Raw genomic sequence first — 17,561 nt, 5'->3', positions numbered from 1 at the left:
TACGTGTGTTCTGATCCGTGTACCTTGGAAAGGCCCATTCGTCAACGAGTTAGCCTCCGGAAAGGCATCAGATCCTCTTGGATGTCTCTTGGGTGGTGATCAGGATCAAAGTGATGGGGGGTATGCAGACCTATTCAGGATCCTGAAAATTCAGGATTCTGCCCCGACCATTCCTGGGTGTGATGCTTCTTTCTCCCCTCCTCACGTTAACGCCACTCGGGCCTTATTTGTGCACCCTCTTGGAGGTGGTCTGGTGAAAAGAAGACCTAGAAGATTCAAACTTAGTTCTGATTTAGCCACTTAAGATTCTCTTATTGGATTAACATGGTCATAGATCATAATGAAATGATTACTTGGTTGAGGACACAACTTGCCAAGTTCCCCCTCCAATAGTGGCCCATGTGTGCCCTTTTGGATGAGGTAGTGGGTTTCTGTAAGTTTTATAAAAATTCCCTTGTACCTGGATTTTCCAGACTAAAGGTCTGGGTATGAGTAGAAGATGACTGGGTGGGAGGGGAATGCAGTTATAGCTACTGGAAAGGGATTTGGGATTGTAGCAGACAGACAGAGCATGGCTTCCCAGGACCCCCACCTCTTGATGTATATGGTGGCAGAAAGCTTAGCAAAGTTGTCTCCTGATTTTAGTGGAAAGCAGGACTTGTAAGTGATAAACTTGTTTGTTTAGCTGATGAGATTTCCAAGCAAAGTGATAACTGTTCCTGGTTTCTTCCTTCTGCTTGTAGTAAAAATACAAAAGAGAGAGAGACATTGAGAGTAAACCGTCAAACAAAAAGGAACCAGGACTTGATGATTTAGAAATCCTCACATGTTAAGATGGCAAAAGATGCTAAAATTCAGGCATCACTTTTGAAATCTTGGCATAGGAAAAAAGCTGGGGATCTGACTGTATAAACTTTTGCTAAAACTTCAGAGAAAAACAAAAAACAAAAACAAAAAACAAAAAAAGTATCCATTCACACACACAAGAAATCCTTTGAAAAGATTATGAGTATGCCTCTTAGATCCTCTTAATCAAACCACCAGGCCTCCAGGAGACTTGAGGGCACTGACCCTTATCCATCTCAACAGGAAGCTAAAACAGAGAAAGGATTAATTTGGAAATATTTGTGGGAGATGGATTTTGTCAAATGGCATTAACTCCACTGAAATCCAGAGGATACCTACAAAGTTTTTGAGAAGTTTATTTAAAAAAAAAAAAAAACACTGCTCATTGGACTGAAAGGGGCACAGAGAGTGCAAGATGAAAGAAAGTTGTTAGATCTCCAAAATTCTGCTGACAGGAAGCAGATTGATAAAATTATTCAGCTTTAGAATTTAGAAGTGTGCTACCTTCCATAAAAAAAAAAGAAAAAGAAAAAGAAACCAGAGAGTGGAGTTGGATGACATGGAGGATTACCCCAGATTTTGAAACAAAATTCTGACCCCCAGATTCTGATCAACAAATCCCGAATGTTGGCCCAAATGTGTTTCAGATCAGCTGAACCAGTGACCCTCTTGTATCTCCCAGGGCCCCTCCTCTCTGACCATTGAAGTGTAGCAGAATACACCACCCGAAATATGCCTCTTTGGCATAAGGATCATTTTGAGCTGATTTTTTTTTTAACTGCAGACACAGGAGAAACTCTGAAAGCAGAGTAGAATTTACCCTTAACTAAAGGAAATTACATTTTTTTAACGTACATTAGAAAGGGGACCTGTATTAGGAAAAAAGTTATTATCTGAGGTAACTTTTCACCTGAGAGATTTACCTGCAGGGAAGGGCCACCCTTGTTTACCAAACATTTTCTCCACTCACTTTCACTTGAATTGCCTCCCCTCCCCTAAACATTTTTCTTTTGTCTTTAGCTGAAGACGATATTTAAGCTGCTGGCTTGGGCCATTTCAGGGAATTACTCGGTTTTCCTGGGTGTCTCCCATGTATATATGAGGTATAACTGTTAATAAAACTTTGACTTTTCTCTTGTTAATCTGTCTTTTATTACAGGGTTGGGGGAGGTGTCTCAGAAGTAGGAAGGGTAGAGAGAAAATTACTTTTTCTCTTTTAAGTGGTCTTTAGCTCTTAAACTGTGTTATTCTCACCACTTTACCTTGGTGTTCTGGTTGTTTATGGTTTGTCTCTTTAGTTTTGCAGTTACATAGAAGGAGAAGAATTGTGCCCTAGGAATTACCTAACAAACTACAACCAGGAATCACATCTGCACCAGGACCTTATTTAGATGGTGAGATTTTGGACCTTGGGCTTAATAAGTGAATGACAAACTTGAGGCACTGAATGTATGTTGTATGTAAGGAGGGACACAAATCACAGGGGGCCAGAAAATAGACGGGGAAGACTCTATGTAATTCCTTCCTCCTGGTGTACACACCCTTGTATAAGCTCTTTCCATGGGTCACGGGCATGACCTGTGACAGCAAAAATGATGTCACCCCCATGATTACTTTGCAATCTTATATGACAAAGGTGACAAGACGATGTTACTCCTGTGATTATATTATGATACCTACTATGTAGCAAGGAGCGGTGCTTTCCAGAGCTGTGGATAACCTCTAGTTGCTCAGGTAATCTCCAGCAAGAAACTAAAGTCTTAGCCACGCTGTAGATGGACAAGCGAGATGGTTTGAACCAAAATGGGAATATTAAGCAAACATCACAGCCCTCACTAATAACACCATGACTTTGCTGTCAACGGTAGAATCCTCCCTTCAAGAAAATGCTTGTAACCATTTTGTATGGCTTGTCTGGAAACTTCTGTAAATCTTATGTTTTAGTAAAATACTTTTTGTTATTCCTTAAAAAAAAAGGGGGGGTAGCTAGTGGAGAGGCATCATCTAATGAGAAAATTTTCCAGAAACCAAGGTGATATTGAAGGGTGGAATGGATATTTTGTGGGCACAATTCTCTATGGGTCTTTCATGTCCCCATGTCTCACAAGCAGAGGCACTGCACTGACCACTGTTCTGGACTATCTTCTCAGACACGTGTGTGCACAGATAGGATTTTCCCCTGGAGCTAGGGGTATGCATGTTTGCTGCCCAGTACAGTTATCTCCCCCTTAGAGCAGAAAGCAGGCATGCTTCCTGCCCATTTCTTCAGAACCAGGTTCTCTAAACTCAGGGTTCCTCTCCTGTCGGATACAACCTGCTAGCAGTACACGTATCATCTGACCCTCTTGGTGTCAGCGTCTGGGAATGAGGACTCAGAGAACAGGAACAAAATATAGGTTGATACTCTGCTAATGCTTTGGGGTAAATAATAATCTGTCCATTGTTTCTGACTGAGGAGCCTAGTGCCTTCTGTCAGCATCCATGAAGCCGTGAAGTCTAACCTGTTAAGTCTGCAAGTAGAGAAAACTCTCAGACCTTTCATAGTTCTTGACAAGATGACATGTCAAGACATATCATAACATGTGTCACTTCTGGACCAAGACAGAGTGGAAAATTATATGCATGCTCTGTGCCCCCGACCCCCACCCCCCGCCGCCTCTTTTTTTAACCTCTGTCATCAGAAGCACACAATGAAAGGAACTGTTTGTCTGAATCACTTCATGGAAGACAGCCCCCAGCAAAATAGGAAAAACTGGTTGCCCTGATAGATAAAAGAGAAATAATTTTTTAGTATACTAACTCACTGAAATGTCCGGGTTTATTTGTGATAGTGGTGGGAAATGTGCATCAACTTGACAAAAAAAAAAAAGGGGGGGACAGATTAACAAATGAGGCATCCTGAAAATCTCCGTGGAAACTAGCTATTGATGAGTGCTGAAGGCAGTCCATAGTAAGCACCAGAGGGGTGATTCTGTTTACTCAGCAACCAAGTTATATAAGTTGTAACTGCAAGACCAAAAAGTCCCATAGAGTGAAGGGTGTAGGGGAGGAGGAACCAAAAGACCGACCTGAGAACTATTTCTAAGAAAGAACTTTGGTATGATTCCCGGTACCTTGAACTGGAAAGAAGCAAAAACCTTCCCAAGTTGTAGGGAATTTTATTGCCAAAGAAACCAAATCCTTGGCACAGAAAGCCTTTAACATTTGTTCCTTAAACTGACTTCAGATCCCAAAGCTTGCCTAAGCAGAAAGCAGACCGCCAAAGCTCAACAGCCAGTGCGGAGTGTGTGCCACTAAGCTCCCCCTTGTCTGGGGCTGTGCAGGAAAACGAACCAAGAAAAGCTGTGCAGAGCGCAGCCAAGGTTCCCAGAGAAGAAGTTCTAGGTCGTTAGTTTCCAAGGGCAGAGTCGGGGTCTAAGCAGGTAACTTCAACTCCAGCCAGGGCAGGTCCTCCCGATGCCTTCCCCAGGATTGCATCTTCGATATTTTCTCCCAACTCTTCCCTTCTCTGAATGTTCAGATGTTTTTTATTACGGATATTCTGTAACTGCATAACGGATGGGGGAGGGGATAAGGGCATATGATCATCTGGTTGATAGGACACAGGACCATGACAATGTGCCTGACAGCAAGATCTTGAATTTTGAGCCCAGAGCAGAGGTCTCTGAGGCCTTGGGAACTGTGCGAGCCAAAATTTGGAAGCGATATGAATGCTTGAATCATCAAGCAAAAGAAAAGCAAGATCCACATGAATACATTAATGAGAAACGTAGTTCAATTTTGTCAAGCTGATGAAATTGGAAGTTTATTTCTTCAAGGACTAGCATTATCCTAAGTTGATGATTCTCAAGCTTACATTCATTTTCAGCCCCTAAAAGGCCTTTTTAAGACATTTTTTCCTAATCACAGCCCCTCATTAAATTTTAACATCCTAGATATAACCTGTATCTGTTTATAAACTGTATGTATACGTATCTGTGTTTTATACATAAAGGTTCACCCCCTCCTTGACCGAGAACCAATTTTTGGCCCCTGGGGGGCACTGTTGCCCCGGTTGAGAATGCCCACTATAAATGGTACTAAAATGGATCTGTCTCCCGCACATCTCGTGTGCTTCAAATTTCCAACCCATCCCTGCACACTAATCATTTTAGCCTTCTTTCGGTTCCTTGGTCATATCAAGCTCTTCTGAAACTTCAGACCTTTTTTCCTTGTTTCTTCTTTTTTCTCTTAAAAACTTATTTTCAGTCCTGGCACTGCTGCCTCCCTCTAATTGTTCATAACATTTCCTAATATTTTCTTGAATGATTAGTTACAGACAAACCTGATTCTAAAGTGGTTCTCACTTACATCTCTCTCCTAGTTTTCTCTAATACCACTTATGACAGTTTAATATATTTGACTGTTTTGATACTTAATGCCTGCTTCACTCACTAAAAGACACTCCACGTATACTCAGAACCTAGTGTTGAAATAAATTTCTAAGCCCAAGGTGGAGCTGTTCCTACCCCGCAGTGCCATATCAAAAAACTGAAACATGGGTAATTTAGTGTCCCTGTAAATGCTCCATTTGACCCGAAATGCAGCACATATATCCAGGCAGCCAATCCCCAGCTGCCAAGAATCTGTAATGATGTCCTTGTTCTAAATAAGGCCAGACATGCAAACCCAGACGATCAACTTAAAACAAATACTCTTTTTTTTATTCCCTGGTTGGCTTCTAGCTTTATAAGGAAATCCCTGAACTCCTAGCCAACCATGTCCTGTTTCCACATTGCTATTTCCAATACTTTACAAAACTTACTCGTCCCAAATATCCAATGACAAATTTAAGTTATAATGGAGTAATTGCAATTCAGGCATAGCAAAAATAGAGTCAGTCAGCCATTGAGGATCTGGTCTCAGACACATCTCTGCACCACTGACGACTTAAACTTTCTCCGAACTGTACCAGGTCCAAGGACACCACCAGCTGTATTCAGAACACCTGCCAGCTGCAGCCTTGTGGTCTCAAGGTCTCCCCTTGTAACTATGGAATCATTTCGAACTCCACCCAACCGTTACTTAACAAGTACCCTTATTTCTTACCAGCTCCAATTATAATTCTTCATAAATGACTCATGTAACCAATTGTAACCTTGCAGACTTTTTTCTTTATAAGCCTCCCCGATTTTGTAGTCCGAGGGAACACAATTCAAGTGCTGTAGTCCAAAAAAGCCCCATAAAAACACCTCTGAATTTCAATCAGGCCTCTGTTTCTGAATTTTTGGTTAACATGTCCCTTGAGAGGTGCTTCACTGCTTGTGAGGCACCTTACTCTCCCAATTCATGGACTGTTTTCCCTTGAATAAAGGACATCAAACTCATTACGAAACTGAGCAGGACCTTGCAGGGTCTTCCCAGGTACAAGCCCCTCCGTGTCCCCTGCCTCTTGTTTGACCTCCCCAAGTTCCAAAGAGTAGACTCAAGCAGGAGATGACTAGAGAAGTAGAAAAGGCAGAAACAAAGGAAAGCAGTCAAGCAAGAGAAGTAATAATGGCTTGAACAGTCGTCAAGATTCTGAGTTGCTTCTGAAGGGATACAGGTAACAAGCTGATTCCTATCTTCGAGTTGTTCTGCGAAGTTAAGTCTCCCCACCTAGTGGAGGATGGTGACTACATGCTGACAAGCATGTAGACCCTAGGTTAGTTGGAACCAGAGAGTCAATGATTAAGATTATCAAAGCATCACCCTGTTACTTCACCACCAACCAATCAGAAAAATGTCCAGGGGCTGATTACACATACTCACTCTAAATGTTACCTTTAAAAATCCTTGCCTGAAGGTCATTGGGGGGCTCAAGTATTTTGTGTATTAGCTACCTGTTCTCTTTACTCGATTCCCTGCAAATAAACACTGTATTTTCCTTCACCACAATCTGGTGTCTGTAGATTGGTTTTGCTGCATCTCAGTCTAGTGCACCCAAGTTTAGTTCTGTAACAATTTCCAATTTTTTGGTCATTTGACAATAGCTAATTAATACTGAAGAGTGGATATAAAAAAGTATAAGTGAAAGAAGGAAGGCAGGAAGGAAGGATCAGAGGGGAAAAAGAACAATTTCATTTTTCTTTTTATAACCTTCTTTCTCCCCTATTTTCTCTTTGCTCTCTAGAATTCAAAGTTCATATCGTGAGTAGGGGAGGAAAAATAATTTTCCCTCTACCCTTCTGAGTTCATGGCTGAGACCCCTTGTAGTAAAAGACAGATCATCAAGAGAAAAACGAACAGAAGTACATGTGTACATGTACAAGAATGCATGTACAACTCATGCATACACAGGAGATACTCCGGAAAACTGCATGACTCCCTGAGATGACCCAAGCTGCCACCTTAAATACCATCTTTAACCAAAAACAAAAGAAAGAAAGGTGTGCATCTGGGGGCTGTTATGGAGGTTACCAGGAAAAGCAAGGTAAACAAGGGTAACATTTGTTATGCAGCTAAGTCATTGTCTTCTTAGTGATAAATAGTCTCAGGTAATATAGAGCCACTCTTCTCCTGGTACAGAGAGGGAGACACCCTTAAAAACAGAGACTTCCTTATAAACATAAATTTCCCTTACAAGAGGGCAACTTCTACTCTTGTTTTTAGAGCTTCTCTTGCGTCTGCACATTCTCAAAAATGATAAGCTCAAAATAAGCCTTGTACCAAAGAGGCATATTTTACAGTGGCCTATTCTTCTACCCATGCTGCTGATACGGTGTGAACTTATGACATGATGGGTCTAACAATAATCAACATGTGCTGGACAGTTTCAGTCACATAGTCTCTAATGTTTCACAATCAGACACTCAACCTCCAACAAGGCCCCAAATCCAGAGCTTGTACCCAAGTGGTATACAGCTTCCTTCTGAACATGGGAAGGTCTTATTCCCAAATCCTAGTGGTCTGTGCTGTTACTCTGTCATTAAAGTCTTCCAAAGATGCTACACCATGTTCTTTTCTAGAGCAGGAGTCAGCATAACTATAGCCCATGGCCACATCTGACTCAGGGCCTGCTTCTGTAATTAAAATCTTCCTGGAACACAGCCATGTCACTGATGCACTATGACTGCATTTGCACTGCAGCCACAGAGGAAAGTGGTTCTGCTGCAACAGCAGGGCCGAACAGTTGCACATCAGCAGACTCACTGGCAACAAAGACCCTGTGGCCCTCAAAGATATTTATCATCTGGCCATTTGCAGAAAAAGGTTGCTGACTCTTGCTCTATATGTCATTGACCCCACTAGGATCACGTGACCCAAGAGGCAGAGCTCTTTGTATTGCAGTCTACACCTGATGCAGGACCTTCTGCTCTGGACCCCACTTGAAATTGGCAGCCTTCTAAGTCACCTGATAAATGAATCAGAGCAGTTTTCCTAAGTATGGCATATGTTCTTCCAAAGATATCTACCAAGCACTATGACTCTTAGTGGCAGAAAGTTCCAGTATCTTGGCATGTACCAGATCAATGAATCCTTGAAAGCTTTATGAATGTGGCAAGCTCTCAACAAGTCAAGAGTACCTACTACTTCTTGCTCAACAAAGAATCAGAGAGATGTTCCACGGGAAGTTCAGATAATCAAGACCCCTTTAGACTACGCACTGACAGAGTGCAGCAGACTTAACAGGGTCCCAGGGCAAGATTATTTTCTTTCCTGACAGGGAATGAAATGAAATGCATTCACTAGATTAACAGCTACTGTATTAATTTTCCATTGCTGCTGCAACTAATTATCACAAACTTAGTGGCCTGAAACAATCCAAATTTATCACCTGTAGATCAGAAATCCAATACAGAACTAAGATTAAGATCAGGTTGGGGCGGGGGGTACATTCCTTTCTGGGAGGCATTAGAGTAAATTCCTTTACCTTGCCTTCTCCAGTTTCTAGATTCTGCCCACTTTCCTTGGCAAGTGGCTGCCTCCTTCTACATTCTAGAGCCAGAAATGCTGGAAGGAGTTCTTCTCACTCTGCCATCTAAGTGGTTCTTTCTTCACCTTCACTCTTCTACTTTTAAGGACCCTTGCAATTACACTGGGCCCACCTGGATAATCTAGGATAACCTCCCAATTTAAGATCGGTCAGTTAGCAAACTTAATTCTCCTTTGCCAGGTAATCTAATGCACTCACAGATTCTGGGGATCAGGACATAGACATCTTTGTGGGGCCCACACTGTGCCTGCCACAGCTGCATAGAAGGGCAGAGTCTATGTTGCTCCTGTACCAGGAAATATGACACAGAGAGAAGGGAATAAACTCTCATCTGGCTGTGAGAATGGATCTCTTGGTTAAACATATGGAACTCCACTGTCACCTGCCACGACCTATTTGAATTTTCTTGCATGTGGCTCTTGGTGAATTCAATGATATGAATGAGGATCACAAAACTTAAATTTTTTTAAAGTCTTTGAGTTTGGCTTCAATTTCTACCACTTGACTTGAAATGCGGTGGTGTTTCTGACTTACTATCCTGGCAAGGAGGAAGAAACAGTTTCAAAGATTTCTGCTTATTCTTTTCATCCACACTGGTTCTCATTCCACAGAGCAGGGAACCAACGTGAGGGTTCTGCCAGCTGCTAAGTATATCTATGTGAGCACATTCAGGAACTGTGAGAATGACCAGAGAGAGGGTGGACGGGTCTGTTGGATTTACTACTAGAGACGAACTCGATCCAAGTGATTATCATCTGGCACCTACGCCCTCAAACCACTCTCACAGGTGGGTTATGATAATGTTTTATTTTCATTTTGCTAAACTTATCCCAGACTTTATTCCCAGCAGCTTCAGGAAGATCTGCAAACCCCCCTTTCTGCAATATGGAGTTACTTTGGATATTGGATGCTGGCCATTTGGGAAATGACTGGGAGAGTATCTCCTATATATACTTACTGTGCTATCAGGATCCTTCAACCTAAGGACCTGATTTGCCTTTCAAACTCCATTAGCAAAATTTCTGGAGAGGAGGTGAACTTGCTTTGTCAAAGAGAGAGATTTCTCTATACAGACTAAGTGTTTCAGAACGACACTACTAATGAACAATACTATTAATGACAGACATTGTGGTAGGCAGAATTCCAAGTTGTTCCCCAAGATTCCTTGCCCCTGGTATATGCGCCCTTCTATAATCCCCTCGAGTATGGGCAGAACCTCTGAATATGATAGGATTTCACTCTTGTGATCAGGCTACTATCAGCTGATTTTGAGTTAATCAAAGGGGAGATTGCATGGGCCTGATCTATCCAGCCTGAGGGCAGCACCTATGAACTAAGAGCAACACCTGGTCAACAGCAAGTGAGAAAAAGGAACCTCAGTCCTGCAACGGCAAGGAACTAAATTCCATCAACACCTAAATGAGTTTGGACAAGGACCCCAAGAGCCAGCTGAGTACCCAGTCCTGGCAAAAATCTTGATTTCAGTCTGCAGAAACCCTGAGCAGAGAATGCAGGTAAACTGTGCCTAGACTCCTAACACAGAAACTGGGAGAAAATAAAATTGTGTTGTGTTAGGACCCTAAATTTGTGATGATCCGTTATGCAAAAACAGAAAATGAATGCACATGTCCTTCAATTAGCATAGATTTATAATGTTCCTGCCAGTGAACTAAACAAATTGGTATAAAAGTTTCTGCTAAAATTAACCAAAATGGGTCTGGTGCTCTGTATATTGTTGTGTGTGTGTGTGTGTGTGTGTGTGTTATTTTAATTATTTTTCTATTTATTGGAAATCTTTTAAAATTAATATGATTGCTATAGTCTGAATGTTTATGTCTCCCTAAAATTCATATGTTGAAGTCCTAACCCCCAAAGATGATGTTGTCTGGAGGTGGGGCCTTTAGGACATGCTTAAGTTATGAAGGCAAAGTCCTCATGGGTGGGATCGGTGCCTAATAAGAGAGACTCCTTGCCTTCCACCTGTGAGGACACAGCCAGAAGGCATTCATGGCGAGCCAGGCAGAGGGTGCACACCAGGCTATGACCATACCTGCACCTTGATCTTGGACTTCCAGCCTCCAGGACTGTGAGAAAATAACTTCTGTTGTTTATAAACTTCCCAGTCTGTGGTAATTTGCTAGAGCAGCCTGAATGGACCAAGACAATGATCATAATCAAAGCAACTGGCTGTGCACTGGAAACTGACACAGCACTGTAAACTGACTAAACAAAAACAAACAAAAAAGCAAAACAATTGGGATATTTCTTTGTTGTGGTCGTTATAAGCATATGGAATACTTGGTGGGGGTGGGGTTTGCAGGCCAGGTGTGGCTCCCACATTGCACCCTGAGAGACAGCACAGCAAACGGGGGGAGGGCATGGTCTCTACGGCAGATCTCCGGGTTTCTGGTGTCAGGGTGAGCACCTATTAGGGTCTTACCTTGGGAAAACCGCTTAACCTCTGATTCCTCACCTATGAAATGCAGATTGTGGGATCTACCTCACAGCGCTATTATAAGGACCAAGTGAGGTAATACTTTCGCTGTATGTAAAGGACTGCCTGGTTGCATGTTAATATCCACATAAAGATGTATTAAGTGAAAATAAATTGATTTGCTCCTTTTACTTTGAACATACTCCACAGTGTAGCGATCACCACATCAACTTCCCAGAAAAGGAACGATATGAAACTTTTTGGAAAGGTCACAGGACTCGAAATCACTCAGCATGAAATTAGTGTAAATAAATTTGGGAAACATGGCACAGTTATTATATAGACAATGGTAAATATTCATTAAGAGAGATTTTGTAAAGAAAGGAAACATAATCATACCCAAACCTGGTGATACTAATCTGGTTTACCATCATTTCAGCCTCTCTCTCACAGGTGCCACGTACATGCAAGGGTGGAGACGGGGACTTTGGTCACATCAGCTGAGCAATTTACTATCACTGTATGTAAATGATATAAAACAGCAGCAAAAAACAAAAGCAAAAAATAAGGGTGCTCACAAAGTTGTCAGATCTTCTATATACCAAACACACAAATACTGTTCATATCTTTGCATATGTCTCTATTCTAAAGTTATCTCACATTTTGACAAAGTATAAAGACTTTGAGAGCTTTGCAAAATTACAGGTACTTGGGAGTTAAAATAATCTCTGAAAAGTGTTCCTATTATGTAACAATTGTTTGGTGTCAACCCTGAACTATACTCAGAACAAAACAAAGATTTAATCATAGCTTAAGACAATTATCTTCATTAAAGTTCCACTAATGAGCAACTCCTAAGGCAATATTTCATTCTGAAAACAAGAAAGTTCTAGTTTCAAATTTAAATGCGTTTAAATTAGCATTTAAATGTGCCCTATAAACATGTACCAGGCTGAGTTATTATTCAGTGCGATCACCGTTGTGGTGATTATTATGTGCCATTTAGTGAACACTCACTGTGTATTTGCAGGCTTGCTGAATACAGTGTGTTTAATTCTGTGGATTTCTGATGACTTTTTTCCCATAGGAACACAAAACACATTATAACATCTCCCTTCAAGCATAACACATAGTGTTAAAAGGTTAAAGGAATCTGATGTATTTTTTATTTTTGTTTCTTACCAGTTTTGCTATTCATTGGGATTTAAGAACTCAAGATAATTTAATATTTTAAAATTATAACTGATTTATAAGTGGTTGGTTTGCTATTTTTCTTGTGAATGTTACAGGTTTCATTCTGAGGTCATCTCTTTAAAAAACAAAAATTTTAGTATTTTTATCTTTTTATCTAATTATTTGATTAGTATTCTCTATACAATGCAATTCCTGTTTTTATCTGATATATATTATTTATATTTAACAAATTTAATTCAAATATATTTTTATTAATTTTGAAAAAAATGGAATTATTATATAATATTCCTCTACAAAACACTATTGAATATTATAATTGGAACAATATTTTGCATATCCAGAATCGCCCTTTATTTTGATTAGATTACAAAATATTTTGGTTGGTGATCTTTCAGTGCTTTCCTTCAGTTACTTGAATATCAATGCATCCATTTAGACAAAACCTCATTGAAGAACTGAAACAACCACACTCAACCACTTCCCTTGTTCCTGAGAAAGTCTATTAAAAAAAAAACAGATTGAGAAATAAACAGAATCATCACAGAATTAATGTCACTGAACACCAAACACTGTTTAATATTAAATGTTGTAGTTGGAAGAATGTCAACTTGGACATTTCTTCAAAGTGAAGAACTTTGCTAACGTCAAATTGTTTGATTGGCATCGTTATCTTTCAAAGGTTTTGTTTAAAAAACCTTATCAGGTTTCAGCCTAGAAAAACTAAATATTCTTGGCAGTACTGAACTAACTCTTCTTCCCCTCTTCTTTTAAACTAAAGGTATGCTATCAAATGATTCAAAATCAAAACCAAAATGAAACCTCTTATGGCTTAACCATGGACACCAAATGCATCACCAAAGAGAATGCAAAAAACATGACCCTCCCAAGATCCAGGGCCATTCCCAAAAACAACCAAAAGGAAGAAAGACTTAGATGGTCCCTGCTGAGAGCCGGCATTAGTCTGCAAGGTGCTAGCTGCAAATGGAGTGCTGCTCACATTTCTGTATGGCCTTATTTTGGGGGCCCTCAACCTGACAGATGATTTGACCACACCCACAAGAACCGACAACCTGCATGACCCAACAGGCAAAACCAAGATGCCAAGTCAAGTTCTCAGGACAGAAAACAAGACAAACAAGAAAGCAACAGCTGTTGCCGGAACAGAAAGGACTTAGAACCAACAGGTACCTGAAAACAAACTCACAGATCACAATTCAAAGATAATTCTTACAGATGAGTTGTTGTTTAAGTTCACAAAGGCCAATGTCTTCCTCTCACGGCTATTGTAAACATTATGATTAACAGTTTTCAAGAGATAATTACTGTGAATTTCAATTAGCACATCAGGACATTTAAAATTATTTATTACTTAAAAATGTATTTCTTGTTTTACTCATAAATTTGGTTATGGCCTCAGTGATTTACAAATACAGAAAAAAGAAAAGAAGCTGCTCTCTATTCAAATAAAATGAATTTCAATAGTTTTGTGGCAATTTTCAACATTTCAAAAGGTAGAAAAATGGACAGTATTAACACAACTTTTTAATTTGAGAAATAATTATCTCGTATGGATATGAGGTCACTGTTGGCATTCCTCAACTTCTCTGCACCAATCTGACTTTGTTAATGGATCTTTGATCCCAGTGGATCCACTTACCTTATCATCACTCTAAAATAAAGAGTGTTTTACAGAGATGCTAGTAATTATTTATAATTTATTAATTAAGAGTGGTTGGTATACAAACTGCTTCAAACATCTGAATAAATCAATGGATAAATAATTGAGAAAGGACGTTACTGAAAAACATAAAATTATTTCAAATTAGAAAATGTAACTTAAAACCATAAAGCAAAGAATATGTATAAACTTAAAAGTCAGGACAGATAACTCTGCTTTTCCACACCAGGTTCATTTGTATAATTAAGAAAGAAATCTCTTGCTTTGCTTTACTTTCCTGTCCCCTCTCCTGTCATCCTGCCGTAATGTCTATGGCTGTGGCCACACAGAATTCCTTGTCATTGCCTTTTGGAAAATTACATTATTCCTCCCATCTAGAATGACCTATCAAACCCTACCTGCTTAATTATTTCAGTTTCTCTTCCTTGGGGGGCCTTCTCTGACTTGCCAGCTCCTGAAGCTTAGTGAGCAAGTAGAATAATAGATTCTGTAAACATCCTTTGAAAGAATGAAAATCATCCTAATTAAAGACAACTTTCAGTTCCATATTGAAACACTGAGATATGCTGTATCTATTTGTAAACAGCTACCCCAAAGTCAATGTCCATGATTCATTTCATGGTCACTAAATACCCATTTCATTGGTTGAAAGAAACTGTATATTTAGATTCCTCACCTTTGATGTCAACAGATAATCATACGAGCATATTTTACACATTTCTTAGAAAGTTGAGTCAAATACATCCTTTAATACTCTGAAATACATGAGTATTTGTGACACTGTCTGCAAAGTTTGCATCCAAAATCTAACACATTCTTACCAATGTGTTGTTGACTGAATGTTTTGTGTCCCCTATAACAAATATGTTGAAACCCTAATCCCCAGTGTGGTGGTGTTTAGAGATGAGGCCTTTGGTGGGTAGTTAGGTCATGAGTGTGGGGCCCTCATGATGGGATTAGCGCCCTTGTAAGAAGGGACAGAAGGAAACCTACTTCCTCTCTGTCTGTTCTCAGCCGTGGAGAACACAAAGAGAAGGCGGCTGTCTGACACCCAGGAGGAGGGGCCTCGTCAAGAATCTGTCCACACCTTGATCTTGGACTTCCCAGCTTCTAGAGCCGTGAGAAATAAATGTTTGTTGTTTAAGCTGACCAGTTGATAGCAGTTTGTTATAGCAGCCTGAGCAGACAAAGGCACAGTGGCATGTTTTTAAAATGTGTCACACAGAATATGCAAACAAACCTTCAGGAATAACTAAAGAAATGACTCTCTAATGTTCATTCGTCTTTTCTTAAAAATGTCCAATTTCCATTTTTATCAAATCCTGAAGATTTAAGTAAATAGAAGAAAGCATTAAATGTACCAAAAAAAGTGTAGATGTCTGTCTGATCTATTGGAATCAAACAACTTTGAAAAGTTACTTTATTTGCAGTAGCCTTAAATTCCTCATATATATCAATTTAGGAATTGTATTTAGACTTAAAATAGGCTTTCAATTATAAGTGCTTAAACATGCTATTTCCCATACCTTAGGGGAACATGGAGAGGATATTTAAGAGATTGATTTGGTCTGCTGATTTGTGGGGTGGGGAGAGGGGGTGGAGCCAAAGACATATAGATGAACTGACTGATACTGAAATTTCATAAATTCCTCTAATGGGTACAAATCTTTGGAAATGGCTTTTTCCACACTAAGGGAAATGTTAGATACTTCTAGTGGAATCAGGGTTACAAAAATGAAGTAGATCATTATATTTGTTTCCTATTTCCACTGTAACAAATTAGCGCACACACATTGTGGCTTACAACAACACGAATTTAGTGTTCTAAAGCTCTGGATGGAAGAAGTCTGAAACGAGTCTTACAAGGATAAAGTCAAAATGTCAGCAGGGCTGTTTCCTCCTGGAGACTCCAGAGCAGAATTTGTGTCCTTGCCTTTTCCAGCTTCGAGAGGCTGCTGGGGAGTCCCTCCTCCATTGCCAAGCCAGCCGCGCAGCATTTCCTGTCTCTCTGACCCACCCTTCTTATTTATAAGGACTCATGACCGCATGGCACTCGCCCAGGTAATCCAGGCTGGTCTCCCCATTTCAGGATTCTTAAACACATCTGCAATCCTTTTTGCAATATAAAGTAACAGTCACCGGTTCCACAGATGAGAATGTGGACATCTTCAGGGAGACACGATTCAGTCTATCTTAGTTAGAATAGAGCCTCCTTTCCTACATCTACATATGTGAATCCAAATGCCCCAGTGGTACATGAAAAAGCTGCAGATATCTGGTTTTGATTTAGTGTCCTTTAACAAAGGGAAATGGTCTCTCTCCCAGCCTATACTGAATCCCAAACAAAATTATTCATTTTTTGAGAAGCAAATTACTTCAATTTTTCATATTGAACCATATAAACTTCCTTTTTGTTTCTAAGTTTCGATTAGATGGTAGCAGCAATGAAAGCAGAATGGAGAAAGTGTGTGTGTGTGCACGTGTGTGCGTGTGCATGTGTATTATGTCTATTGTGTGATTGTTCGCATATGCGTGTGTGTGCGTGTGCGTGTGTGTGTAAAGGTCAACACTCATTTATAACAACCATAGAGGGTATCTTTGTGGCATAAAATAATCTGTGCATCTTTATTAATGCCTTCTTCTGTGCCAAGTTGAAGGCATTCAACAACTCTAGAGCAACGTATTTCAGGATGTGAGCAGGAAATATATACATATACCTTCAGTGATATACCACAAAAAAATAATGTTTTTAAATAAAACTCCTTGTAACTGAATCTAGACGGGCGGGCTGGCACTGTAGGGTTATGAAACTGCACCTCTGCCATGTAGGGCATGCTACAGACTGAATGTTTGTATCACTGCTAAGTTTGTATGTTTAAATCCTAAGCCCCAGTGTTACAGTATTAGGAGGCAGAGGCTTTGGGAGACGACTAGGTATGAGTGTGGGGCCTTCATGATGGAACTAGGGCCCTTATAAAGAGACTCCAGCATGCTCCCTTGCCTCTTCTGCCCCATGAGGGCCCAGAGAGAGGGCCCTGTCTGTGAGCCAGGAATTTGGTCCTCACAGTCCCTAAATATGCCAGCACCTTGCTCTTGGAGTTTCCAGCCTCCAGAACTGTAAGAAATAAATCTTTGTTGTATTTATTGTATTTAAAAAAAAAAATAACAGCTTCAACTCAAACCAGAGGTGAAAATAAATGAGTGGACTATAGCAGGAGATAGCACTGAAAACTTCACCACTATACTGTTCCATCTAATCCCTGCTCTGAACAAAGGGACGTGCATCTCTTGTTGATTCTTTTTATGTCCCCAAACATCAAGGTCAAATATCAAGTTTGAAGAAAGTGAAGGACTGCAGCATCATCCACTGTTCCTATTCTATATAAAACACAACAATGAACTTGGTTCTTTTTACATGGCAGTCAACCAGATTTTATACATACTCTTCATTAACA

This window comes from Camelus dromedarius, chromosome 36 (assembly GCF_036321535.1).
Source record: "Camelus dromedarius isolate mCamDro1 chromosome 36, mCamDro1.pat, whole genome shotgun sequence".
Classification (NCBI taxonomy): Eukaryota; Metazoa; Chordata; class Mammalia; order Artiodactyla; family Camelidae; genus Camelus; species Camelus dromedarius.
Note: the sequence above shows the minus strand (reverse complement) of the source record.